This window comes from Marmota flaviventris, chromosome 1, assembly GCF_047511675.1.
Source record: "Marmota flaviventris isolate mMarFla1 chromosome 1, mMarFla1.hap1, whole genome shotgun sequence".
In the NCBI taxonomy this organism is placed as follows: Eukaryota; Metazoa; Chordata; class Mammalia; order Rodentia; family Sciuridae; genus Marmota; species Marmota flaviventris.
In genome coordinates this window covers 84,836,734-84,862,887 of record NC_092498.1, presented here as the reverse complement: position 1 = coordinate 84,862,887, position 26,154 = coordinate 84,836,734, and positions in this window count along the sequence as shown.

Sequence of the window (26,154 nt, the reverse complement as noted above, 5' to 3'; positions counted from 1 at the left end):
GTAAAAATAGTTGTCTTGTAGCAAAGAACTTATTTGATGCTTCGATGAACTGAATAGTCACACCTTTCATGGAGCTCCATTTTCTTCTTGAAAAAATAGTAGGTAAATAATGAATATTCAAACTTGGTAGCTTTAGCAGATCTTTTTACAAGAGTAAACAGAGTGATCTTACTGTATCTGGAAATTTAATGATAGTATTTATGGTTAATAAGAATATTTGAGTTTTCAATGCAATCTAATCTAGGATTTTTGACAACTTGTATTCACCACCATGGACCTGATAGCTTCAGAATGCTTTAAGACTTTTCTGACGGGATCAGAGGTGATGTTAGCATATGCAATTCTGTGATATTGTAAAATAGAATGTACCAACATTTGGAAGGTTATATAACATAGTAAACCAATATTTTCCCCAGTGATTGGTGCTTGATGTTACAAAATCATGCATGGGCCAAAGATTCATTCAAAGTATAAGGAGGATGATGGCTTTTAATGTGTCAGTGTATATTAATAGTTAATTCATACAGTTTCAGATCCCGTATTATAAGTAATCTTGAAGAAGCTACCATTTTTGAAACTGTATTTTGAAATACATCTTAATGATAATTTTTAAAAATCTGGTCTTTTCCAGACAATGACTTTATTTCTTACTTGATGCAAACAGGCTTTGATGTTTTTCTTTTGATGAATATTTTTAGTTACTCTTTAGACATGGAATCAGTGAAGACAATTTTTGAATTTGGTTAGAAATAGTGTGTGTTAAAAATAAAAAACTTAGGAATGACATATCTATCTCTATTACATTGGCAATTAACATGCGTAATAAATATAGATGCTGCCGAATTAAGGGATCTTCAGTGATGTAAACATTTCAGTCATGCTATGATTTCTGGGTACTATGACTTATTGATCCAGGCTGTTGCTAGCCTGAAATTTGAGTGTGTGGGCTCTAAATTAGGGAGGATCACACAGGATTTTAAATTCTGTGGGAGGAGTGTCTGAGAAGTGTGTTTCCTTTTGGTCTCCGAGGAGTATGGCCTTTTGGTCTTCTGCACACTTGGGGTTGACTTACCTTCAAAGCCACATTGGCCATATTAGCAAGAATGTCTGTCTTTCCACTAGAGCAACAGGCAGGTGGAAACTCTTCCTGCCTTCAGGTGCACAGTCCTGTCTCCGCCCCACCCCCATCCCCTTGAAGAGTTTGGGGAGAAGGCATGTGGATAATAGATGCTTCCAGGAGACTTGATCCAGGGCTTAGAAGCTTTTGATAATGACTTGTTTAAAAACATGTTTAAGAAAATGACTTGGCCTGATTTTTTTATGTAATACCATTTAATTCTGAAAATCACAGATTGTCTGAATTTAAAGTGAATCAAAAAACTAATGATTCAATATACTCCTCTCACAGTTGAAGAACCAGAATTAGAGAGGCTGAGTGACCTGCTCTAGTCAACAGTAAACAGGTGGCTGAGCTGGAGCCCAAACCCAGGCTTCTGTTGGTGGGTCAGTGACCAGTTGATGGAGAACACTTGTGGGGCTTTCTTTGAATGCAGTCCTGCAGTATAGAGAAAATGGGATGAACCCACCCCAACCCACTCTGTGTGTGTGTGTGTGTGTGTTTGTCTCTCTCTCTCACGTGCACACACATGTATACACACTGTACTTTAAGTCTCCAGCTCTGACCTCAGCAACTGTGTGATTTTGCTTGCATTCTCCAAGGGAGCTCTGGCTGCCGAGAGTAACTGGCTCCATGGAGATGGCGATACCTGTGCCAGGGGCTGCTCAGATTCCACGAAACAATGCTTGTGGAAACCCTTTATGAGGTACAGAGCAGTGGTGGTAACAGAAGCTTTTAAACCAAGCCTCTGAAGTGCTTGTTCGCACAGTTTTGGGTACAGGTACAAGAAAGCTCAAGAGGTCATGATTCCTGGTCTGTTTTCATTTGCATAATTCATAACTCTGTAAGATGATATTGTCAGAACCAAATAGGCCTCTCCCTCTCTCTCCTCATCCCTGGCAGCCTTTTAAGCCAAATTCTCAATTTCAGACCTCGATGGAAGTCCCCTTGGACCTTCAGTTTGTTATTTCAAGACTAGGATAAAGGGAGTTTAAGGTACAGACATGTTTAAGAAAAATATACTTATTGCTTTGAGCCTTTTCTTTCATTCTGTGTTATTTGGCAAGTGTGTTATGCTTGCTGGAGTGGTGGTCTGGGGCTTAGGAGACTGACTGGGTTTTGATCCTTGCTCTGCTCTGGGTCCCTTTGGATCTGCTACTTCACCATGGTATAAAATAGGGCCAGCTGGAGGACCGTTAAATGTCCTGTTTTAGCAGTTCAGGCTGCCATAACAAAATACCATAGACTGAATGTCTTAAATTTAATAAACAGAAATTTATTCTCTCACAGTTCTGGAGGCCAGGAAGGCTGAGATCAGAATGCCAGCATGGTTGGGCTCTGGTTAGGCCAGCCATCTTCTCAGGCACACTCACCTGACAGGAAGAGAGACAGCTCTGGTGTCTTCTCTTATGAGGACACTAATTTTCCTTCAGAAGGTCCCTCTCCCAAACCCCTTCTAAATCTAACCATCTCCCATTGATTCCTTTCCCAGATACCATCACCACTGACGGGGGTTATGAATTTGGTGGGAACACGATTTAGTCCATGGAATTTTCCTTCCAGTTCAAATGCTGCAAATCTGTATCTGTGAGGTGTGGTGCTAAGCACCGTGAGAAATCAGAACATTTGTGGTGCAGAAAATCCAAAATTACACCTCACTCCCCAGGAACACAACCTGGTTGGCATGCAACCGTACACAAAGTGATGTAAGAAGAATCGAGAAGGGAGTAAGGGTGATGAGGGCCTACAGCTTCCAGCTGCAAGCATCAGGAGGGTCTTCTCAGAAGAGATGGTACTGAGCAGGATTTTGGAAGATGGCAAGGTGTCAGTAAATGATGATAGGCATGCGGTGGGCACCAGGTGACAAGAACAAAGATGGAAAAATGCTTTTTTTTTTTTTTAAAGAACAAATGAGTCACTCTACTTACTTTGAGTTTAGCTGGAGATAGTCCTGGAAATATTGGTTAGGTCCAGACACTTCCAAAAACCAAGCTAAGAATTTTGGACTGTGTGTGATGCCTGGGGAACCTTTTTGCTGAGTTAATATACAAAGTAAACTTTGGGGCAATTAACCTCACAACAGAGGGGAAAATTGCCTGGGACAGAGAGAACATGAGTAGAGGGGCCAATGTGAAGACTAGCCATGTGGTCTTGAGTGGCTTCTGCATTTCTCTTAAATATCTGGTATACCCTCTCAAACTACCCACCCCCCACCCCCCAAATAAAAAGACAGCCTGGGATTTATTCACCATTGGGAACTCACCACCACCCTTCTAGTTTTGGCTTCTGCTTTGGGTAATGGGATTTATTTCCTCTTGTCAAACATTATATTCTCTTCGGTAACAGACAGAGGCTCTGGGTACATCCTGAGAGGCATCTGTAGCCAAGACATGATGTCGTTTCTAGGAGAAGCTGACACCAGGCTGGCTTTCACTGGAGCTGCAAGCCTCTTCTCTGGGAAGGGCAGGTCTGGACTTGGTGGGCCAGGAGCCCATGATAGCAGAACAGGCTGCCATCCTATCTGTCACTCCAAATTTCAATACCCTTGTCTCCTGCACGGTCAAAACAGTCTCCTTGCTGCTGTCACCCAGAATCCCTCAGGCTTCTCCTGCCTGGTGTCTGAAGGAGGCCACCTTGTCATGAATTGTCAGATCTGGCTGCCTCATTGCTTCAGGCTTGCTATGGCTTGAATGTGTTCCCAAGGTTTAGGTATTGGACACCCAATCCCCAGTGCAACAGTGTTGGGAGAAGGTCTTTCAGAGGTGATTAGGTCATGAGGATTCTGTGCTTGTGAATGGATTAAAGCTGTTATTGTGGAAGTGGGCTCCTGATAAAAGGATGCATCTTGCCCCAATCCCCTTTCGCCTCCTCTCTGTCTCACGTGTTTGTGTGCTCTTGCCCTTCCACCTTCCTCCAAGGGATGAACAGCAGGAAAGCTGTTGCCAGTTGCCCCTCCCTCAATCTTGTCCATTCTTCGTAGATGACACAAACTCTGGTGTTCTGTTAGAGCAGGATAAGGACTCTGTGGACAGCACAGCCTCTCCCCTTTCTGTCCAAGTCTACTGATTTTATTTAGGGGCCTTTTTCACATGGGCTCAGACATAGTTCTCATAGGTTCTTTTCTCAGGTTTCTTTGTGTCCATTTCCCACATAGCCACTTGAAAATGCTGATTCCTGGGGACATATTGCCCTCTGCCCTCAGACTGTCCTGGACACTGATTGTTGGAGAGTTGCCAAAGGCCCCAGGCCCTCTTTGGTGCTCACTGTGTTGGAGCCTCTCCACAGCCCACCATCTCCCCTTGGGCCTTCTTTGGTGCCTCTGCACTGGGGGGAGAGGCACGAACCTTCCTTTTTCTAGGCTGTACTTCTCATACCAACAAACACCCGAGTCCATCAGTGCAGAAGTTTTTCAGATATAGCCAGACTCTGGATCCCAGTTAAAGTTGAACCTGAGTCCTCCTGCTGCCACACCAGTCCTCACAGGGTTTGTTACTGCCACACTTTGTTCCTGTCCAGGTGGCAGATGGTGGAGCTGGTTGCTGGAGACCCTGCAGCAGTCCCTTAGAAGGTGTTGGGGGCTCTCAGCAGAAAGTTGCAGGTATCGTCCATGGAGACTTCATTTTCACAAATACCAAGATGGACTGGGTCTTCCTGGGATCCCAGCAGAGCTTCTGTTCTGAGAGGACTGGCTCTGAGAGCAAGGCTGGTACTGCAGAGTCCAGGAACCACTTCCTCGGGCATTCAGGAGAGAGTAAGAGACAGTGCTGCCAGATGCTTGCCACAGGTTGGAACTTCTCAGGCAGGAGAAAGAGGCTAGAGCACCAGAGAGGCAAACTGGGTGGAAATGCCCTCAGCTGTAGGCCTGATCAGTGTCCTGGCATTGGGTGTAACATGGTATTTGAAGATTGCATCCACAGAAAAATTTCCCTGCTTTCCATCAGAATGCAGAGCTTCTTAATTCTGATTCTGAGAATGAATTCTGGAAGTTTGAAGTAGGAAGGATCTTATGGTAAGAAGGAGGCCTCTCCTTTTCACAAGTCAACACAGCCCCCAGGGGACTGACCAGCAGAGCTGGTGTCCCCTGGGCTCTGCCTTTCAGGAGAGGCTTATGGTTTGGACTCTGGGGGTTAGGAGGCCACTCTGAAGGGCTCTTCAACCAATGATCATTATGCATCTTTACTGAATGCTGTGGTGGGAAAACAAAGAGGAATAGATCCTTCTCTACAGAGCTCAAATTCAAGATGGAGAGACCAATGTCAATACAGGTTAAACATTCCTCACTCAAAAATCTGAAGTCTGATATCAAGCCTTTTTAAAAAATTTTAATTAGGTATATATGACAGCAGAATGCATTTTGATTCATTGTACACAATTGCAGCACAACTTTACATTTCTACATGATGGAGTGTTGCACCATATGTGCAGTCCTAGGGTAATGATGTCTAACCCATTCCACCATCTTTCCTACTCCCAGGCCCCCTCCCCTTTGTCCCATCAAAGTTCCTCCATTTTTTCTATGCACCCCCCATTATGGATCAGCATCCACTTATCAGAGAAAACATTCGGCCTTTGGTTTTGGGGGATTGGCTACTTCACTTAGCATGATATTCTCCAGCTCTAACCATTTACCTGAAAATGACTTTTTATTCTCTTTTAATGCTGAGTAACATTCCATTGTGTTCAAAACTTTTTTGAGCATGGACAGAACACTCAACAAGATTTAGATTTTGGATTTTCATATTAGAAATGCTCAATTGGTAAAGTCTATGCAAATATTCCCAAATCTAAAGAACTCCAAAATCTGAAAACATTTTAGAAAAGGGATAATACACCTGTAATTGCAATTTTAAGAAAAATGCTTTAACTGAGGTGACCTATAATGGAGATGTGTTCCCAGCAGCTGTGTCAGGAGGCAGACTGTGGGAACAGGCAGAAGATCCTTGTGGGTGGATGGGTGGGATGTGAGGTTGTGGAGATGGGAGAAGATCTGGCTGAGGAGAAGAAAAGGGCCCTCTGATACCTGGGAGCACAAAGACAGTGAGGGGTGCTGATGGATGCAGAGATCCCAGGAAAAAAGCCTAGTTCTCATGATGCAACAGTCATGATGGAAAAAGGCACAGGCATCCCAATACATGGAAATGGAGGTGGTTCCAGAGACCCCTGGACAGAGCCACTCCAAATCCCTCTGTAGCAATCTAGTTTTAGCATACATGTTCCAGAATAAGCCCCTTCTGTATGAATGTGCTTCAAACTTGGCAGAGTCTAATGGAAATGATTAATCTGAGAGTGTGCCTACTCTGTGAGATCTTTCATTTGGAAGTGTGTCCTTTTAAAGATCTTTCAAGTTTTAAATATTTGAATAATAATAATATATGCACATGATATAAAAGATACAATATTTTAAACTATATAATGAACACCATCTCCTTCCTACCGTGGTCATCCAGCCACCCTCCTCCCCTCTCCAGAGGATACCATTATTTTCAATTTCTTGATTCTCTTTCAGAGATGTTCCCTGGACAGCACAAATCACTTTCTCTATTTTCATACATACACATCACATGTGTAAACATAAATGGGAATAGACTATACAGTCTGCTAAAGTTTGGATCGTGAATGTGCCCTGAAGACCCATGTGTTAAAGGCTTTGTCTCCAGTATGGGGCTATTGGGAGGTGGTGGAACTGTGAGAGGCAGGGCCTGGGGAGAGGTCTTTAGGGAACTGGGGGCCATGCCTTTGGAGGAGCCTGTAGGTCCCTTGTCTCCTCTCTTCCCTCTCTTTCACTTCCTGGCTAGGAGGTGAGCGTTTTTGCTTTGCCATGTGCTCCCACCATGACATACCGCCTTGTCACAAGCCCAAAAGCAACAGGACCAACCAATTATGGACTGAAACCTCCCAAACTGTGAGCCAAAATAAACCTTTTCTCTTTGTAAGTGGATTATCTCAGGTCTGTTTTGCTTAGAAATACATCTGACTCTGATTCCATATGACTTCATATCACATTTCCTGGTCATTATAGCTTCATCATACTTATTTATGGGTATAGCTATTAATAGTACATCTTGATGGACAGTAAGGTTGCTTTTAGTCGCTTGCTATTGCGACAGTGGAGACATAAGCATACCTTACATGAGGAAGGGACTTGTTTCACATATGAGGGAAATACTTCTAAAAGGCAATAGATGTCTAGAAATGGAGTTATAATGTCAATTTACATATCCATTTAAACTGTAGTTAAATGGTGTCACATGGTTTTCCGGGAAGGCCATACTTCTCTCAGCTCCCACCAGAACTATAAGAGGGAGTCTGTGCCCCCAACTCTTACCAAGACTTTCTATTGTTAAACTTCCTTGGCTTTGTCAAACTGGTGAAAAATGTTTTCTCCTTGAAGAAATAATCTGTGTTTCCTATTATTCTAAAAGATGTTGGGCATTTTTTAAAGAGTATCTTTAAAAAGTCATGTCTTACCTCAATCCCTTTTGAAGGAAACAGGAGACATAAGGGAACAATAATTCAGAAAACAGAGTTCTCAATCAGCTGGAAGATAATTGCAATAAGTTCCTTGAGGACAACTGTGTGTCTTTTTCCCCCTTTCATCTTGGTTGGCACACAAAACTCACTCTAAGTGTATGTCAGGTTGAGTTTGTGTCACTTTGGTGTAAGAGGGGGAACCTATTTCATATCTGCCCTTCAAACTTTGATGTTTCTCTCTCAAGAGTTTGAAAGTGTTTTCTTGGGGGGAAAAAAGACTCAGTTCAAAGAGTTCAAGTTTCATCTCTTGTTATAGTATTGCTTCCTGAAGGTCCCATTCATCTATTATTTCCATGACTTTGTTGTTGTCTTCCCTAAATTGTTGGGTATCTGCGGGGAGGGTGTGTCACATGGCAATGATCTTAGAGTAGGGTTAGAAAACAGATTGGCCTGGACCCCAGAACTGAAAGAAGTTTCTCTACAGCCTGTGTTTGCTGCTGAGTTTTTCATATTGCAGCAGCCGGTATTAAATGTCAGTGAGTTACAGCACGATGGTGCACTAACCTTAATTCTGGGACATTTACCAAAGGAGTTCTGATCACTGGGTCTCATGGGAAACATTAGTATCATCATCTATATTACAGCCAGTATTGAAAATTTTATTAGAACGCAGCATGATATATCAAAATCTCTAAAAAAATGAATCATTTTTGCAATTTGACTTTGCAACCATTAAAGCTTTCCATAAACATAGATCTATGCAGCCAATAAAGAGCATACAAAATGATGTTTTCTGTATGCTCAAATATTTCAAATTTTAGGATAAAAGGGTTAGTGGCAATAAATTGGATATCTATGTCCCTTGCCCTGCCCCCTAAGGAATAATTAAAAAAAAATCTGTTTTTAACCACAAACTTTCATGCTATGTTAAAATAAAAAAAGATTATGGATTATATCTCATTCCCTCTTCTTCCCTCCCTTCCTCTTTTCCTTCTTCCCTTTTGTCATGTATTGAGCGGTGATCACATCCCAATTACTGGGATGGAGGTGAAAGAATCTACAATTGCGTTTGAATATGACTGTCTGCTTCCTCAGTCTTTGTCAAGGCATTTTCCCCCCCTGAAAAACCTTGTTGATAACAAACACTAAGCTGATGTCACACCTAGGACTACACCTAGGTGAAGCACCACTTCCTGTACAAGATTCTCCCATACAGAGGTGCCAGGGTGCTTGGAGTTCTACCAGTAGGGTTTTAAATCCATTTGGTTTAAAGTATTATCCCATAAAGTCCACGTTAAAGTACAAATATAGTACTTGGAATAAATAACATAAGCTGATGTGCACTGGTATGCTGTCTGGGATTTAAATAGTCAACTCCCATCATTTGGCAGGAACCCGCCTTGGAGGAAACAGAACCACCGGGTGGATAACATTGATGGGAAATGAGGGTGAGCCAGAACACGGGATGTGGCTGGAGATTTGAGAGGATGCACAAGACAAGGACCATACAATCCAAGCAGGAGGACACAACAGCTTCATTATCTCTGCATATGAGAAAACTTGGTCATTGGGGTGTCACCTACACCCTTCTCTGGGTATGTCTCTTTTGGGTGGTGACTGACATTTGTTAAATGAGTTTCCTGTTGTTCCCAGGACCAGGACTGAGCTTTCTAGTTGACTGGTTCCCCATTTCCAATCCAAACTCTCTCCCAGGCCTCTTGTCCTCTGATGACCCCCACCTAGCCTTAAGGGTTACTTGCTGTTTCCCCCCAAGTCAGCCTGTTTTCTTTGTTCACAGTGCACCTGTGTTGAAGATGAGCTTCCTGGCCGCTACCAACTTCTTTTCTTCAAGTCTCAGTTTGGGAATTGCTACTTCCTTAAAGCATTGCGGGACCTTGCCATCTTCACATCCTATCCAAGTAGAGTTGACAGCCTTCTTCTTTCAGTACCCACTGAATTCACACTTTTAGCACAGCGTTCTCAACTTTTATCACCCTTATTGGTTTACCTTTCTCCCCCTCCACTAGATCCTAGGCACTGTGAGGCTCAGGGACTTGTAACTACATCTCAGCACCCTTTGATTCTCTTCCAGCACTTGATAGGTAGCATATGCTTCATACTCTTAGCTGAATAGATAACAAGTGACTGGATGTCTTAAAGAGGGGACCTGGTGATGTATAGAAGAATTCATAGATGATGAGCGGTGGAGGCTGTTTTGCTTCTGGAGAACTCCATTCGATTAGATATAATCTAATATCTAATCTAATCCGAGCATTTAATACCTATGTGACTGTGACTTAATCTCTACTCCCAAAGTGCCAGCAGCTTCGTGTACTATCTAACTTACTCTTCAGTCCAACCTATGAGGTATGTATTATTATGTCTGTTTTTGATGAATAAATTAAGACTTGGCAAGATTAAGTAATTTGTTCAAAATTACATTAGCTATTCAGGATTCAAGGCCAAGGTCGCCTGGGTTTGAGGTGCTTGCTCTCTCTTAACTGTTGCATCTCGCTAGGTACCGGGGATGCAAAGGTGCTGTGAGCATTTTACAGAGGACAAGCCTTGAACTTCAATTCCAAGCATTGGTTAACTGCTATAATGAAAGAATAAACACAAAGATTTATAACCAACATTTGTATATAAACAGAGTTGACTAGTTTTATCCTCATGATACATAAATAATTAACCTCTATTGTTCATGTGTCTCATAAACAGATTCTTGAAGGCGTCTTCAGAGTTTGAAGCATGCATTTGGTGTGCTCCATTGTCACGCTTTCTTGAAATGTACCAAATTCTAGCCACAGGTCATTGGCCTGGGCTTGTCCATCTGAGAGGTGACTTTGGGTGATCTAGCTTGAGTCTTGCCTTTGTTTGACTAACTTTGGTACCATGGAATTGAACATGGGGGTAGGCTAGCAGGGTCATGGCTGTGGATTGGAGCATCTTTGTTAACTTAGATGTAGTATGAGGTGGAGTGGAAACTAAGTCACAATGAAACCCTTCAGAAGGGATGGTGCATAGATACTAATGAATGAATTGGGTGAATCTTGTAGGAATTATTTTCCTTCTTTGTAGGAAAGGCATGAACAGTGCATGGGAACATAGTCAAGTGAGCATGTGAAAACCCAAAGTCTGGAAAATTCAAGAGATGACTATTTGGGTTAAAGGGTGGGTAAACATGGCCCCTCGGTCTAGACCACCCAGCTGTGTCTGCTGGTATGTGCATTGCTGTGGAGTGGAGGCTTGCCTGGCCAGCCCTGTCTCTGATCTCCTTGTGAGAGCTATTGAGTGAGAGAAGGTCTTGATAGAAGGAACAGATGGTCATCCAGAGAGAATTCCAGTAGTGTCATTCTGGTGCTAACTTGTTCCCAGTGAAGAGGAGTTTCTGAGAGGTTGCTCTAGGAAATAATCAGGCTTTTAGTTTGTTCTTGAGAGGTCTAGGGGTTAGTTGAAGAGAGGAGTGAAAACCGTCAGGATTAGGTTTTGCCAAAGTGGCAGAAATCTTAACATAATGGTGAATTAAATAATAAAAAAGTATATTCTTTGCCATAAAAGGAAACCAAATGTATTTATCCGAAGCATTATTTTATGCCATAATGTCAGGGACCCAGCCCCTTCTACCTTGCTCAGTATGTGGATTCCACTTGATGGTCTAACATGGCTGCTCCAGCTCCTGCAATTGCATCCTTATTCTAGGAGTAGTGAGGAGAAAAAGGCAGAGAAGAGCATGCCTCTCCCTTTTAAGCATAGCTCCTAGATGTTGTATTTAAGCGCTTTCTACAGCTGTATACCTACCTGAAAGAGAATTTTACACAGAGTGACCATGTCTCTAATCCCAAATCAGAAATTCTTTCACAAAATGAGGACAAAAGGTTTTTCAGGACAACCATTAGTCTTTGTCACATTAAAGCAGACAGAAGGAAACTTTTAGAGTTTTTTGGGGAGTAATGGTAGTGCACTGACTTGGGCCAGAATCCCAGGCTATTACCCTAGATTTGCATCTTGGGCCTTAAAAAGATTGTCTGCATGTCAGTAGAAGGGGAGGGAAGAGGGATGGAGAGGAATTTTGCCAAGGCTTGATGTGTCACAAGCATTCCATTTCCAGGTAGACTCACTATGTGGTTCAGCGACCGTTCTTGAGATGTGTTCCTCAGAACAGTAGATCTGCAAAATGGTGAAGTTATGATTCAAAAGACGTGAGTCAATGATAAACTAAGTTTTTACTACATCAATTTCTAGAGCATTTAGCAGTTCTCAACAGTGAGAAGTTGTAAGATCTTGAATGTGGACTTATGAGCCCTGCGGAAATTCAAGCGCAGAAAACATGTGTAGCATGCCTTTTCCCAGGGCCTATCTCTCAGGTTCTGTGGAGCTTGTCCCTTGGGCTTCTCAGAGCCAGGCAGGGCAAGGGACTCTGCAGTTGCCTCTTATAGTGAGTGTGAATGCAGATTTTGGTGACAGAGGAATTTGGTGGGGCAGCAAAGAGAGCAGAAGATGAGGATGCTCAAGATGAAAAAGGAGGAAATCTCCAGGCCTGGTGTAGAAGTTCTCTGTCATCCCTGACAAGAGGGCAAATGCAGGAGGATTAATGCAGAAGCTCTCAAATTAATGGGTTTGGGCAGAACCATGACTGATCCTTTTCCCAGAGAGTGGGTCTGATCTTCTCCTGCCACCTGCTCAAAACTGCCTGCTGCAGACCAACCACAAGAAGACAGATAAAGCCTGGGTGAACACTGGCCAAATCCTTCCTCAACAAAAACTTCTTTTTTTAATTGAAACGTTCCCCTTCCCCTAAAAGATGTAGGAAAAAAACTTCACTTTGTAATTGATAGTGGTGGTGGCGGTGCTTGGTGTGGTGGAGGGTGGGCCTGGCCTTCCCAAGTTCTCTTTCCCTACATGGGATTGTCTACATCACCTGCAGTCATGGGAGCAGGTCTACGGCTTTGAGCTCCCATTATTTGCCAGGGTAGAGGAATAGAGAGGGAAGGCAAAGAAAGGGCTAGAAAGAATAACGTTTCTCTCGGGCAACACATACCTCTACCCTTCATCACACACTCTCCTACTTCTGACTCTATCGTTCACTATTTCTGAAGTCTGTCTGTTTGATGGTTTTCTGGATACCCCCATCTCTCTCCCATCCTGGGGGTTATTATAGTACACTTTGTCCTTACCAGACTGGCCAGAGCTTGCTTACTGGCTTTTCTAAATGCTGATAGCACACAGGCATGGCTTTGTGGGCCTGGGTCCCCCGATGCAGCCTCAGTCAGGGTGCAGGCTGGAAGTGGGACTTCTGGGCTAGGTCTAAGGCACAGGAAGGAATCTGCCAGCTCACACTGCTCGCCGAGACTCCTGTGCATGCAAACACTCCCCGGGCAACTTAAACCTCCTTAAAGCGTGATGATTATTTTAACCTGATTTTATGGAAGTCAATTCATTTGTGGTGAGAGTTAGGGGCAGAGAGAGAACAATGCTCATCCCTGTCCCTCTGCTATCACATCCACCTGGACACTACCTGCGGCTCTGCCAAGTGGAACATAAAATTGCTCAGCCTCGTTGGTTCTGCATCTACTGGAATTTAAACCAGAGAGCATTTGTGAGTTCTGAAAGAGCCTCTGGTTTCTGTGTTTGAAGATTAGTGTTCCCGCCTGTATTTCTAGAACAACATGATAGGACCTCATAAATGCTGCCAGTGCTTCCCCAGAGACACTGTTCCACTCATAAGTATGTCTCACTTGGTATGATAATTTGCCCCAAAGCTATGGAAAACTAGCAAAAGGAAAGACTGAGAATTCACCAATGTATAATTTAAGTCCAGGCTGATATTTATTAGATTCATAAGGCTGAATTACTGATAAAGAGAGAGGGAAACAAGCAGAATTGTCAGTGACATTAATAATATGCGCCAAAAGGGAGAGGCTCCTACCCAGTTGTAGAGGGTGATAAAAAAAAAAAATGTCGGCACATCAAAAGGATACAGACATCCAGTAACCTCTGGCCAGAGCTGCAATAAATCTATATTGGACTCCAAACTTGAGAATCTTGCATTGATAAATATGCCACTTCATTTCTCTGAGCTGTGTATTCCATATGTGGCTAAACACTTCAGCACTTCGAACCACATCCTTTCTGATTTTAGAGTTTTTCCAAACACAGTGTGGATTAAAACCCCAAATCTTGGATGCAAGGAGAAAAGTTTTGTGGATGTACCAAGCAAAATGTTCAGCTGCCTGAGGCTGCGCAGCAGAAGACAACATAAGCATTTATAGGCTGGGCCTTCTGGAATCCTCGTTGAGAAGTGTTGGAGGGGCCTCCACACAGGGCTGCCTGCCTCCCAACATTCCCACACCCTACCCAGACCTCACACCTCTTCTTCTTTCAAATATCACATGACAAAAGCAAAAACTTCTTTATTTCCCTCCATGAGAAAAATAAACTTTGATTTTGAAAATTGTAGAGAGTAAGGTTTAACAATTTTTTTAAATTTTAATTTTTAAAATTGCTTATCCACATTAAGTATTTTGGAAGCAGTCAACATTCATATCCTCTCCTCCTCCTTACCCTTTCTGTAGTGGCACATAAGTTTTAGGTCTGGAATAGTTTCATAACCCATCAAGAACTAACCTCCATAGAGCTGCTTGGTTTTCAATCATAAATGTCAACACACATAAACAATGTATGTAGCACTGTCCTACATAACACAATTAAAAATGTAAATACAGGGTCTTTCCATGAAATCAACTATGTGGATAAATATACTATTGAATGTTTTACATATGTGCATCTTAAGAATCATAAACATGCACATCTGTTTAACTTTTGTATAGACAAAGTTCACATACAAGTAAAAGTTGGCAAAGTTATTTTCTCTGCCCAAACTGTTTTAAAAAATGGGTGTGTTTGTGTAGAAAAATTAGGCACAATCTAAAAGCAATATATATTCTCATACAAACGTTTATGTAGAATTAAATCAACCACCTTAGTTGTCATCTGCATTCACTTTCTTCCTGAGCAATAGTTTTTAAAGGATGGTTTTATTATTTATACAGTGCCTGCTGACATCTGCTAAATATAATTGTGATTTTTAAGGGATTAGATAAAAGCAGACTTCTGTCTTAAGCTCAGACCTCACCCTCCTGCGGGCCAGCTCTGTGCAGTGGCCAGGGAAGCAGTGGTTAAACAAGGTGAGTGGGGACTCAGCAACGCCAGAGGCCACCTCTGCTGGTAAATATTAGTACATGCCGGATGCACCGCTGAGAGCTGCCAGTCATGCTGTCATTTCCATGGCGGAGGCGACGGGCCTGCTGAAGCCAATTTTCTGTCAGGCAGTTCAGCACGTCAGCTCCGGTGCAGGATATGGAAAGGAAGGCATGCGAATTCTCACATCGACTCCTTCAAAGTCAACACATTTGGTGGTGCAAGTTTCTACCAGGCTGCAAAATAACCAGAACTGAGAAATACCTTTTTTGTTTTTTTTAATGTTTGAAGAAGTTGGGAGGTAGTAATTATTCTAAACAGTCAACAATCACAGCCACAAACATGTTGGTCATTGGGACCCCTGAATGCAACCTATCATGCGCACAAGGGAGATGTTACTATGGGTCCTTTGCTGAAAATTTCTGAACACTCTCAGAGCCAACATTGCCCTGGATCTCCCTTTCACTCTTCAAGGAAGGGAAAAAAATCAGGTAAATGTCCGTTAACTCAGAGCCATAGAATCTCCTATGGTGTGGGATGCACTAATCTCTTGGTCCCTAACACCCAGAGAGGCTGTGATTTGCTCAAGGTCACAGAGCTATATGCCAGTTGTAGAATTTGCATCTAGTTCAGTAATATTTTTTTAAGAGAGAGAGAGAAGAGAGGAGAGAGAGAGAGAGAGAGAGAGAGAGAGAGAGAGAGAGAGAGAGAGAGAATTTTTTAATATTTATTTTTTCAGTTTTCATGGACACAACATCTTTATTTTATTTTTATGTGGTGCTGAGGATCGAATCCAGCGCCCCGCGCATGCCAGGTGAGCGCGTTACTGCTTGAGCCACATCCCTCAGCCCTCAGTAATCTTTTGTTCAGTTTCAACCACTTTTTTGGGGAGGTGGGGACAGCTTTAGGTTTAAATAAAATATTGAATGCAAAGTACCTGGAGTTTCCATGTACTCCCTCTTTCACATCCTACTCCCTTCAGAAAGTCACAGTTTTTACTATCTTGCCTTAGTGTGCTCCATTTGGAGCAATTAATGAGATAATTAATTGACATTATTATTAACCAAAGTTCGTGGTTTACATTAGGACCTCTCTTTGGGTTGTGCATTGTATAGGTTTTGAAAACACGTATCCACCATTGTAGTATTGCCCAAGAAAAGTTTCACTGCTCTAAAAATGCTCTGCCTAATCATCCCTTCCTATCCCCAATCCCTGATAACCATGGATCTTTTTATCATGTCCACAGTTTTGCCTTTTCTACAATATAGTTGGAATCAAACAGCTTTTTCAAATCAACTTTTTTCACTTGGCAATATGCATTGAAGTTCCCTTCATGTCTGTTAGTGGCTTGATAGCTCATTTCATCACTGAATAATATTCCATCTTATGGATGTACCAGCATTTGATCCATTTATGTATTAAAGGGCATCTTGGTTGCTTTCAAGTGTTGGCAGTTATAAATAGAGCTGCTAAAACAGTAATCTTTTTTATTATAACCACATTCCTTCCACATGGACTTAACATCGAATGTTAAGGCTTTGCAAGATCTGTTCCCAAAAGTAGTTGCATTTGGCAATGTTTGGACCTCATCATACTTTTCCAGCGGTATCTTCCCTGTGCAAACTCTATGCCTCTAAGGAACTCCTTTATTCCATCCCTGAACAACCCCTAATAAAATGTGCTCAGGAAGTCTGTCCTTTTATTTGAATATCTTTATTCTATTTATAATTTTTCCCCCTTCTTATTTGAAAATCTGAATCTTACTAGGACCATTCACATCCTGCCTCTGCTCTGAAGTACCCCCCTTATCCACCCGCCTAACATGCAGTAAAGAGTAGGCAGAAAGATGTGGTTTGAATCAGCCCCTCTATCCCACTAGCTCTGTGCCCTCATGCAAGATACTTCACTTCTTGGAGTTCAGTTCTTCCATCTGTGAAATGGGTTGAATACTATCAATGTTTTAGGTTGCTGTGAGAATCTATGTAAAGTGCTCAGAATACTTCCTGACACCCCAATTAATGATGATGCCCTCCTTTTCCTCATCTCTAAATCCAAAAATGATTTCTTCCCCTTCTGTATTCTCATTTGTATCCTTGTCATGTCCATGTTATAAAACTAGAATGCATGAGTAAAGGGATGCAATCCAGGGCTGGGGTTGGCTTTTTGAATTGTATTCCTTTAATTTTATATTTGTGAGGTTAAGCAGCAATAAGCCCTGAGCTGTGGAACCCTACCCTGGTTAACCTCTTTGTGTCTGTGGGGGTGCATGTAAACATCCCTAAACCCCTCTTTTTGCTGGGGCTACAGAGGGATACTCTTTTGATACCCAAACTATTTCTAAGAGAGTAAGAGGATGACAGTCTCAGGATGGGGGTGTCTGAAACTCTGTGGCTAGTGTTTTCTTTTTAATTATTCATGGCTAAGGATCCAAGTGGAAGATAATCCAAACCCTTCCAATTCTCCAGATGACTTCTTATTCCCAATTCAGACTAAAATTAGGTAAGGAGACTGGAAGGAATGGCCAGCTTTGGATTCAGAATGATGAAAATGTTATTGGCATCAAGAAAGTTACTGAGTGGTCTGATTAGAAAATGAGGAACTAGTATGTCAGTGATCCCCTACCAACCTGGTGACATTTCAGTACAAGATGTAAAGGCAATGCCGTGTTATTTTCTCACATTTCCTCATCACAGTGGGAAAGGGGACCTCCAGGAATCTGGGAGTCTGGCTGTCGTGCAGGCTGCATAATTGCCCTTGGATTTTATCGTCCAGGGCAGCAAACCTTTTCTGTCAAGAGCCAGATAGGAAATCCTTCAGGCTTTGGGAGCCATATAGTCTTTATCACAACTACTCTGCCACCATAGCACAAAATCTATCGTGACCAATATATAAACAAATGGGTGTGGCTGGGTACCTATAAACAACTATTTATGGACATTAAAATTTAAATTTCATATAATTTTCATGACTCACAAAATATTATTCTTTTAGTTTGTTCCCCAACCATTTAAAAATATAACAAACAGTCATAGTTTATGTGCTATCCAGAAACAGGCAGCAGCTGAATTAAGCTGTAGGTTGCTGATCCCCAGTTTATATCGTAGAGAAAGCTGGCTAAGGCAGAGTTGGGGTGAATTAGACGCAGCTCTTTTGTGGGGTGAAATGGAGATGATGAAAAAAGAACTTGGTATCCCTTTATCTCATTGCTTTCATCCAGAGCCTAAATTCATGGATCCACCATATCATCTCAAATTAAATTGATCACTGGTGCAATATTTTTCAACCTTTGCACTATGGACATTTTGAGTCAGGTAATTCTTTGTTGGTTGGGGAGTATCCTGAGCACTGTAGGTTGTTTAACAGCATCTCGGCCTCTGAGCACTAGATACACGTACCACCTCTTTCTTTCCTAGTTGTGATACCCCAAAACTCTCTAGACATTGCCATGCACCAAGTTAGTGAAACAGCCTCAAAACGACAGGAAATTCAGGGATCCCTCAGCAATCAAATCACTAGGACGAACTTGTGCACCTATATCCAGACTGGGCAGTCTTCTCTGCGTTCCCACAATGTTAAGGCAAATCTAGAAAGAAAATTGGAGGAAGGAGAAGTGAGTAATTTGCCTTCTCAATGACAAATGTGTAATCACAAATAATGCTTTCCCTAAAGGGAGCTCTCCCTCGGGGAAGACTGGAATCTGATCATTAGCAGGGTGTTTCTAATTATCAAGTAATCAAGTCAGGCTCTGCAGCAAGTAAACAGGACTCCAGGCTTTTAATAAGGCCGGCACTGTGTGATTACCCTTCACATGGCAATTAAAGGGTCTCCTGTGTTTAGTGGGGGGAAACTACTTCCTCCCTTCTATGGAAAAAGGACCTCAGTAGGAATTGAATCGTTTCACTTCTTGGGAGGGGGAAAAAAAAAGATGAAAAGAAAAAAAAAAAAGGTCTTTCTTGAGAGGCCATGAACTGTTAGAATTCAAAGGAAAATTTGCATGTACTATTTTAAACTAGGTTTTCAGCTAGAAAATGAACTGAGACCTGAAATAAGGCAAAAAACTGGACACTGTTCAGGATCTGGCCCCTGGTATATTATCAAAAAATAGCTGTGACAGATATTGTGTTTACAACACAAAAAGTAGGGACTGAAACAATTGGCATGACTTTTTACCAATTTGCACTGGTAAATTTCAGATGAAACTGACTTAGAGATGTATAAGGATTAGTTTTGCCACTGAAACAAATAAATCTTTGGCATTACCACTTGCCATAGTGGAGCAGAGCTCTAGGAACAAAAGCCATGGTTCAGCTTTTGCCAAGAGTCTTCCCTCCCTACAAGCCACCCAGATGCCAAAGGTCAAACCCAAACTGAAGTAATCAAGCCCTGTGATCCTGTGGAAGAAGTTAATTGAAATTACCCAAGTGAGCTACTTACTGCTTGTCCTTCATTTATTTGCTACAAATCAGCCTGTGTTTATTTGCTTCAAAACTCCCATTAAGTAAAATTTCTCTCATAGCACACAGACATTTCCCATGACTAAAATGCAGATCAGTCTGCTTTGCCTACCAAAGAATCTGAGCTATGTTTCTTTTCAACAAATCCCTATTCCCCAACCCATATTATACATTTTGCCATGTTTTGTCTACTTGTCTTCTGATTCCAGCTGTGTCGCTTTAGTTATCGTGCCTTTGTGCCTCAGGACAAACATCTTAGACTAGGAGCAAGTCGAGGATACCAACGATATAGCATTAACCCAAATTTGGTCGTCACATGCCAGCATCCTAACCAGTGACTTACACCCACTCACTGTTGACAGGAGCATTTTTTTTTCCTAATGCATATTTTAGTCTTGATTGACCATCCAACATATGGCAGGATTGTCCTGTGGGCAAGCTGATTATTAACAGCTCACAGCTGGAGTTACAATAACTATACACGGCTGTGACATTGTACTAATTGACCAAGACATGTCTTAGACCAAGGCACGGAAAGTGGTCATTGCAAATGACTCCAAGCACAAACGCAGGGTTTATTGGAAAACACCAGTTTCAGATCAGATTTTAAGATCAAATTGGTGGTGGTAGTGGGGGGGCAGGGGGCGGCGCAGGCGGGGGGAAGAACTGTTGAGGGCAAGAGAGGAGGTAGGAGAGTCAGGCAAAGGCTTTCTTATGAGCCTCCTTTAGGTCTTTATTCAAATGAATTATTTTAAACAGATTCCTGTTAATGAGAAAGAAGCAACTGCACTCAAAGTGGAATTAATCCTGCATTTTTAAGCACTCAGACAATTAAGTCACTAAATCCATTGGGTGCCTTCCGTCCATATTTCCCTTTCTAATCCTGCTGTCACAGGCAAGGCTGAGAACAGTGTGGGCTGTGTTCCATCACTTAGCATTAGAGTTAAAGAAGCTGAGTGTGGCGGGGACTCGGGCTCATCTGTAGAGGTGAGTGGGCTGATGGGGGCAGGGACACCAGTGAGGAATTGTGCATGCGTTAACTGGCTACCACTGGCTCCTCCGGGGGAAGGCTCTTGAAAAGTTATGAAATGTGAATAGGCTGTCTGTGCATCTCCCAGTAAATTTCTTTCTCAGATGTTTCCAGCCAGTGTGACTCGATTGAGAAATGACTAGGGGAACAGAGGATAAAGCCAATGAGCTCAGTGTCTTATAAATCAGCAGCACCGAACTGAACTGGAACTGTCAAACTGGGGGCGGCTGGGGGCGGCGGCGGGGGGGGGGGGGGGGGGGGGGCTGCTGCTGTGCAAGCTTGAGTCTGCTCAAAAACAAAGCCTCACCCTTGCCTGGCTCTCTAGATGGGAGAAAGCTTAATTAAAGTTCACAGAGTGAGGAGTGGAAAAAGAAATATGGTTTGCTAAGAAAATAAAAACCAACAAACTCAAGGTAGTACATATGTAACATGTCCCAATTCAGATCTTGGCTCAGGCACAGAATTACAAGTGGGGTCATGAAAAATAGCTAAGTGCTGTCATGGGGAAATCTGGCCTGGAGGTCCAGTAAGGCTCTGGGCTCCAAAGCAAAACTAACCAAATGATCCTACATTTTCTAATATCATTTATCCCTATCTTAAAAGAAACTGAGGCCCAGAGAAGGAAGAAACTTGCCCATAGTCCCACATAGAGGGGACAGCTGGGTAGGATCTGAACTTGCGAAGTCTGGCACCAGAATCCTTACTCCCAAACTCCCTGCCCATAGTCTTTCGTTAGGAACATCATGGACCCCAAGTTAATCACTCTTGCATGAGGCAGTAGAGCAATAAGCAGGTATGATCCTGACACTTCTGAGTCCTTCTTAAATGTTCTGCGACTCAGATATATCCAGCGTCTGGCTTTGTGCCTATGATTTTTACTCTTTATATCTATGTATGTGTTAGAATACATATGTTATAGGGGTATGGGTTATGTTAGAACCCCTACCCCTATCCCTACCCCGAGTCTTTTTGCCAAATGATGGAAACATTTACAAGCCTACGATTTAGAATCCAGTTAGGTTTCCAGTGGCAATTGAAGTCTGCCATATTGCATTGTCTCCGTTGTCTCTGGCCACATGAAGTCCTGAGGGTCCCCTTGCTCATCAGAAATCAAGGCCCGTGGACCAGCTCTGAAGTTGTGTTCCTGTTGCTGGGGAAACCGTAATTGAATTTCCTGAATTATGCACAGTGCGATATAACATTGGTTGAATAACCATATTTATATGCCTTCTAGGCCCAGTGGCATCTGTTGAGTTCACAAAGCTCCTATTGACTGAAGAGGGGTGTGTTGATCCAGAAAGTTGTGATGGGCATCTGAGGCAGTAGGAGCCGGAGGATGCCTGGGAAGGGCCAAGACTTCTCATCTAGCTCAGCAGTTGCCAGCCAAATCGCCTGGCACAGGAAATAGCCTGAGTCCCGGGTGTGAAATTGATCCCTTTTCTCTCTGATGCTCTCACTTCTCCACTTGGAAAAAAAAAAAAAAAGAAAGAAAGCGTGGGAAAGGACAGGATGGAAAAGGAGAACTAGCAGGAAAGAGACATGGTGGGGTGGGGGTGGGGAGGAGATAAGTAGTAGAAGAGGCTTGGAAGGCAATGGACCAAGCTCATCTACATTCTTCACATGAAGGTGGGTGGCATGCTGTGCTGAAGGGGCAAAACTTAGGGAAGGACATGCAGTTGAACGAGATGCCATTCAGCTTCCTAGCTAAGGCACCAAATACTCAAACATTACCAAGCTCTGCAAGCAAAGAATTGTGAGAATCAGAGGAAGGTCCATTAGCTCTGATGAACAGATTGTGAAAAGACATGTGATGGAAGACCCTGAAGATAAGGTCTTAAAATAAGCAGGATTTCAGTGGGGAGATTGGCTTCTTAAACTTGGGGAATGGTAAAAGTGAAAAATGCAGGTAGGGAGGGTCCATATACCTTATACACTGTGTATTCTTGGTACTTACCACCTCTGGCCACCTGATGCAATCCATTACCCCAGAAGTTTTCAAGCATGTGTAACTCAGTCCTCGCTGTCAAAGTTCTGTGGACCCAAATGAGTGACAGGCCCTCTTACTTTCATTTCTTGCCTGGGCAGCCTGTCCTCTCCTCTTGCAAGGAGCTTTGGAGGATGGTGTGCTGGCCTTCCCATTGTCCACACAGCCAGCCAGGGAACTGGATGGGAACAGCAAAACTGGATAGAAAGTTCATGCTCAGGTAAAAGAAAAGAGTTAATGGCTTGGAAATGAAGGGTCCACTACATGTTAGTGATGTCTTCCCTGGAGCAGAGGAACATGGAACAAAGGAAGGAGGGGACAGAGATTTTTGGATGCAAGGAAAACAAACACAGAGTCCTCTCTTTTAGAACAGGGGCACAGAACTGCTGCTGGATGACAAAATTCAGGTCCCAGGGGTCCCAGGGCTTTTCTGTCTGAACAGAAGTTCATGAGTGTTGCAATCAGCAATCAGCTCTAACTGAGGCCCTGCAGTTCTCTAGACCCTGTGGTATGGAGTGACTACTTCCCTAATGTTTGCTTTAACTGGGTTGTTTAGTAAGTAAGAGAACAATGCAGTCACACTTCCATTATCTGAGGTGTGCCTCTTCTTCACTTATCATTGATCAGACTTTTCAGATAACTTTAATGTTGTTTAGTCCATCCTGCTAAAGAAGATATCTAGGAAATGTTTTCCTCCAAAATAACACAATGAAGGGGCTGGGGCTGTAGTTCAGTGGTAGAGCACCTGCCTTGCATGTGTGAGGCACTGGGTTTGATCCTCAGCACCACATAAAAATAAATAAAGATATTGTGTTCACCTACAACTAAACATCAACAGCAACACACACACACACACAATGAAAAATAAATTGCCTTAAAAATTTTTAAGCCTTTTGTTAGGAACATCGCAAGCAGTATTGACAGTAAAGAACATGACCTGTGAATCAGCAGGTCCCTATCAATCAGCATCAACGGTGGAGTCGGGCTTAGCTCCCTCCACCCCCAAGTCTGCATCCCTGTACCTCCAGGGGTCCACCAACCCCATCCACTGGGTGGTTTAGAAGTAAATACCAGATATCATGCCTTTGGATCCATAAATACCTCAGTATGTATTTTGATAAAATATATTCGTGAAAATATGTAATTATAATGCTGTTATCACACCTTAAAAATAACCATTTCTTAATGGTCTGTGTTTTAATTTCTCTAGTTGATCCATAAATGTCATAAGACAAACGTACACACTGACTGCATTTGGTTGTTTTGTCTCTTAAATCTCTTTGAATCTATAAGTCTTTCCTGTCCCTCCTCCACTTTTTTTCCAATTTATTTGTTGAGAAAACTAGGTCATTTGTGCTGTAGACTTTACCACACCATAAAGTTTTCAAATTCTAGTGAAATCATACTTCTAGGCCATGATAATCAATGGCTGCAAAACCATTCAGGTCAAAGGCTGAAAGGAAGCTTTATAAGGGATGATAAGGCTGATGATACCGGAGCCATCAATCAGTCATAACATCTCAGAACAATCTGATGCTCACATCACTTCCTATAATGAATTCCTACCAGAAAATTTAACCTGAATCCAATTGAGTCTTCAACTGTAATTGCCAGTTTGTAGAACATAGAAGGGACAGAAGAAATGAAAAACCACATAAGCTCCCCTCCCTCATCTTAATGTAGCAAACATTTATTTAATATTTATTTGATTACTCTTTTTAACAGGACGGCTGAGGAACAGGATGCATTTTTTTCCCCACTAAATGGACTCAGGCTGTTGTAATGTTTTTGTTGTTGTTGTTCTGTTACCTGATTTTTGTGGATTTTAATCTACTTCCTGATGATCACTGATTGTCCTGAAACTCTTTGCCTCTGTGATCTTCCTTCCCAGTCTTTCTCCTCCACCCTCACTCTGCCCACAAGATTCTTTCCATTTTTATGTGGATTATGAAACCAAATATCAACTTTTTCAGAATTTACAAAACAAAGTTTGGAATGGCTCTGTGGACTATTAGTAAATATAAGTATTAGTAACCATACTTGAGCAATGATCACTGAATGCTTCATTTTTATTTTTATTTTTTGACTTGAGTCAATTCTGATGGCATTCTGCATAGCAGAAGCTTTTGGAAAAAATGAGATGTAATCTAGTCTTGGTACATTGAACACACTGTATGTTCGACTTTGTGTAGCAAAGTTTGAACACAATCTTTACTACACTAATTATAGTGAATAGAAAGTTATGACTTGCACCAATAAGCCGTAGTTGCACACAGGGAAGCTTCCAGGTTGGGGAAACCTGGGGCTGCATATGAATCTGGAAGTCTGATAGGAATGTAACCTGACTTAGGTCATTAAGGATAAGCAAATGGGACAGCCCTGCCATTGGCATTTCCTTCTTAAAACACCAACTTCCTTTGGATTCCCGACTCTCTCCTAGTTCAGTAAGTCAGGTTTTTTTCCCCACCTCCTGGGACTCTCTGCAGTCTTTTTCCTGGCTCATTCTCTTCTTCCTGACTGTTAAATATTGGATAATTTCAAGACTTGATCCATTGCCTTCGTCTCCTTCAAATTCTACACCCTCCCACTGTGATCTCGTCCATACTTATGGTTTTAATTATTATCTATATACCAATGACTCTTAAATTTATATCTTTAGCCCAGACTCTCCTCTGAGCTCCCAATCATAAATCCAATTGCCTATTCAACATCTCGACTTGGCCATCTCACAGCACTTCAAACTCTGCCTGTCCAAAAATTGAACTCATACCTTCTCCCCCAAGTCCATTCCTCCCCCAGCATTCCTTCTCTCAGTGAACAGCACCGCCATCCAGAGATGAGCAAGCCAGGCCCTTGGCAGCCGTCCTTGACACCTCCCTCTCCCTCACTGCCATATCTATTGAAGCAGTAAGTGCTGCTGAGCATCATTTCCAAATCCATCCACATCTCTTTGTCTTTGCAGATGCCACTGTAGTTCAAACTCTTGCAGTCCTCCTCCGGGAGTATCTCAAGAGCCTCCAACTTGCCCTACATCTACTCTGTGTCCAACTTGTTCTACAGGCAGTATTCTTTGAAAAAGCATGCAAATGTTTATAACTATGCCATCATCATGGGACCTCTAGGATGAAGAACAAAATCTTTAACATGGTTTACAAGGCCCTTTGTTATCTGTCCCCTTCCTCTATCACCAGCCTCAATCTATTTTCCTTTGTTCTTTGGGATCTGGTCATACTGGTCCTCATCGGTTTGGGTCTCAGGACCTTTGTACATGCATACGCTTCTGGTAGGATTAGTCTCATCTTCTCTTTTACCTAGTTAACTCCTTTGTGTCTTTCTGAAATTGCTTCTTTGAAGACGTCTCCAATGGCTGCTGGCAGGTCTCTTTAATGCCATGTTCACAGTCCTTATTCATTATGATGCAAACTTCTTTAGAGCTGAGGAAACTGAGATTTAAAAATGTTAAGGAACTTGACGGGGCTCAGGTAATGGCTGTGTAGAAACCACACTAGACAGTTTTTACTTCCATAGCAGCTGGATCTCTTGTCAAGCACTAGAGTTCCCTATCAAGTTTTGGTCTCTAAATGCGGTGTAGAAGCTAGAATGAGTTGAGAGAAGCAGCAGCTAATTAGAGGAACAGTAAGTGAGGCCTTGGAAGGAAGGTTAGAGGGGATGGGGACTGTTTAGTCTAATATGGTTCAGGGACATGGGAAGAAAAGGAGATTTAAAGTTTTCACCTTTGAGGATGGTATTATAGTACATAGACAATAAAAATATTTTTGATTGGTCACAGAGTATAAAAGATTGTATTCTCATGTCTCTGGAGAAATGAGATATTGTAGTGGAAGAGAGTTTGGCTTGGCAAAAGAGAAGGTGATTGAGGATCTGAACAAATACAGTGTGA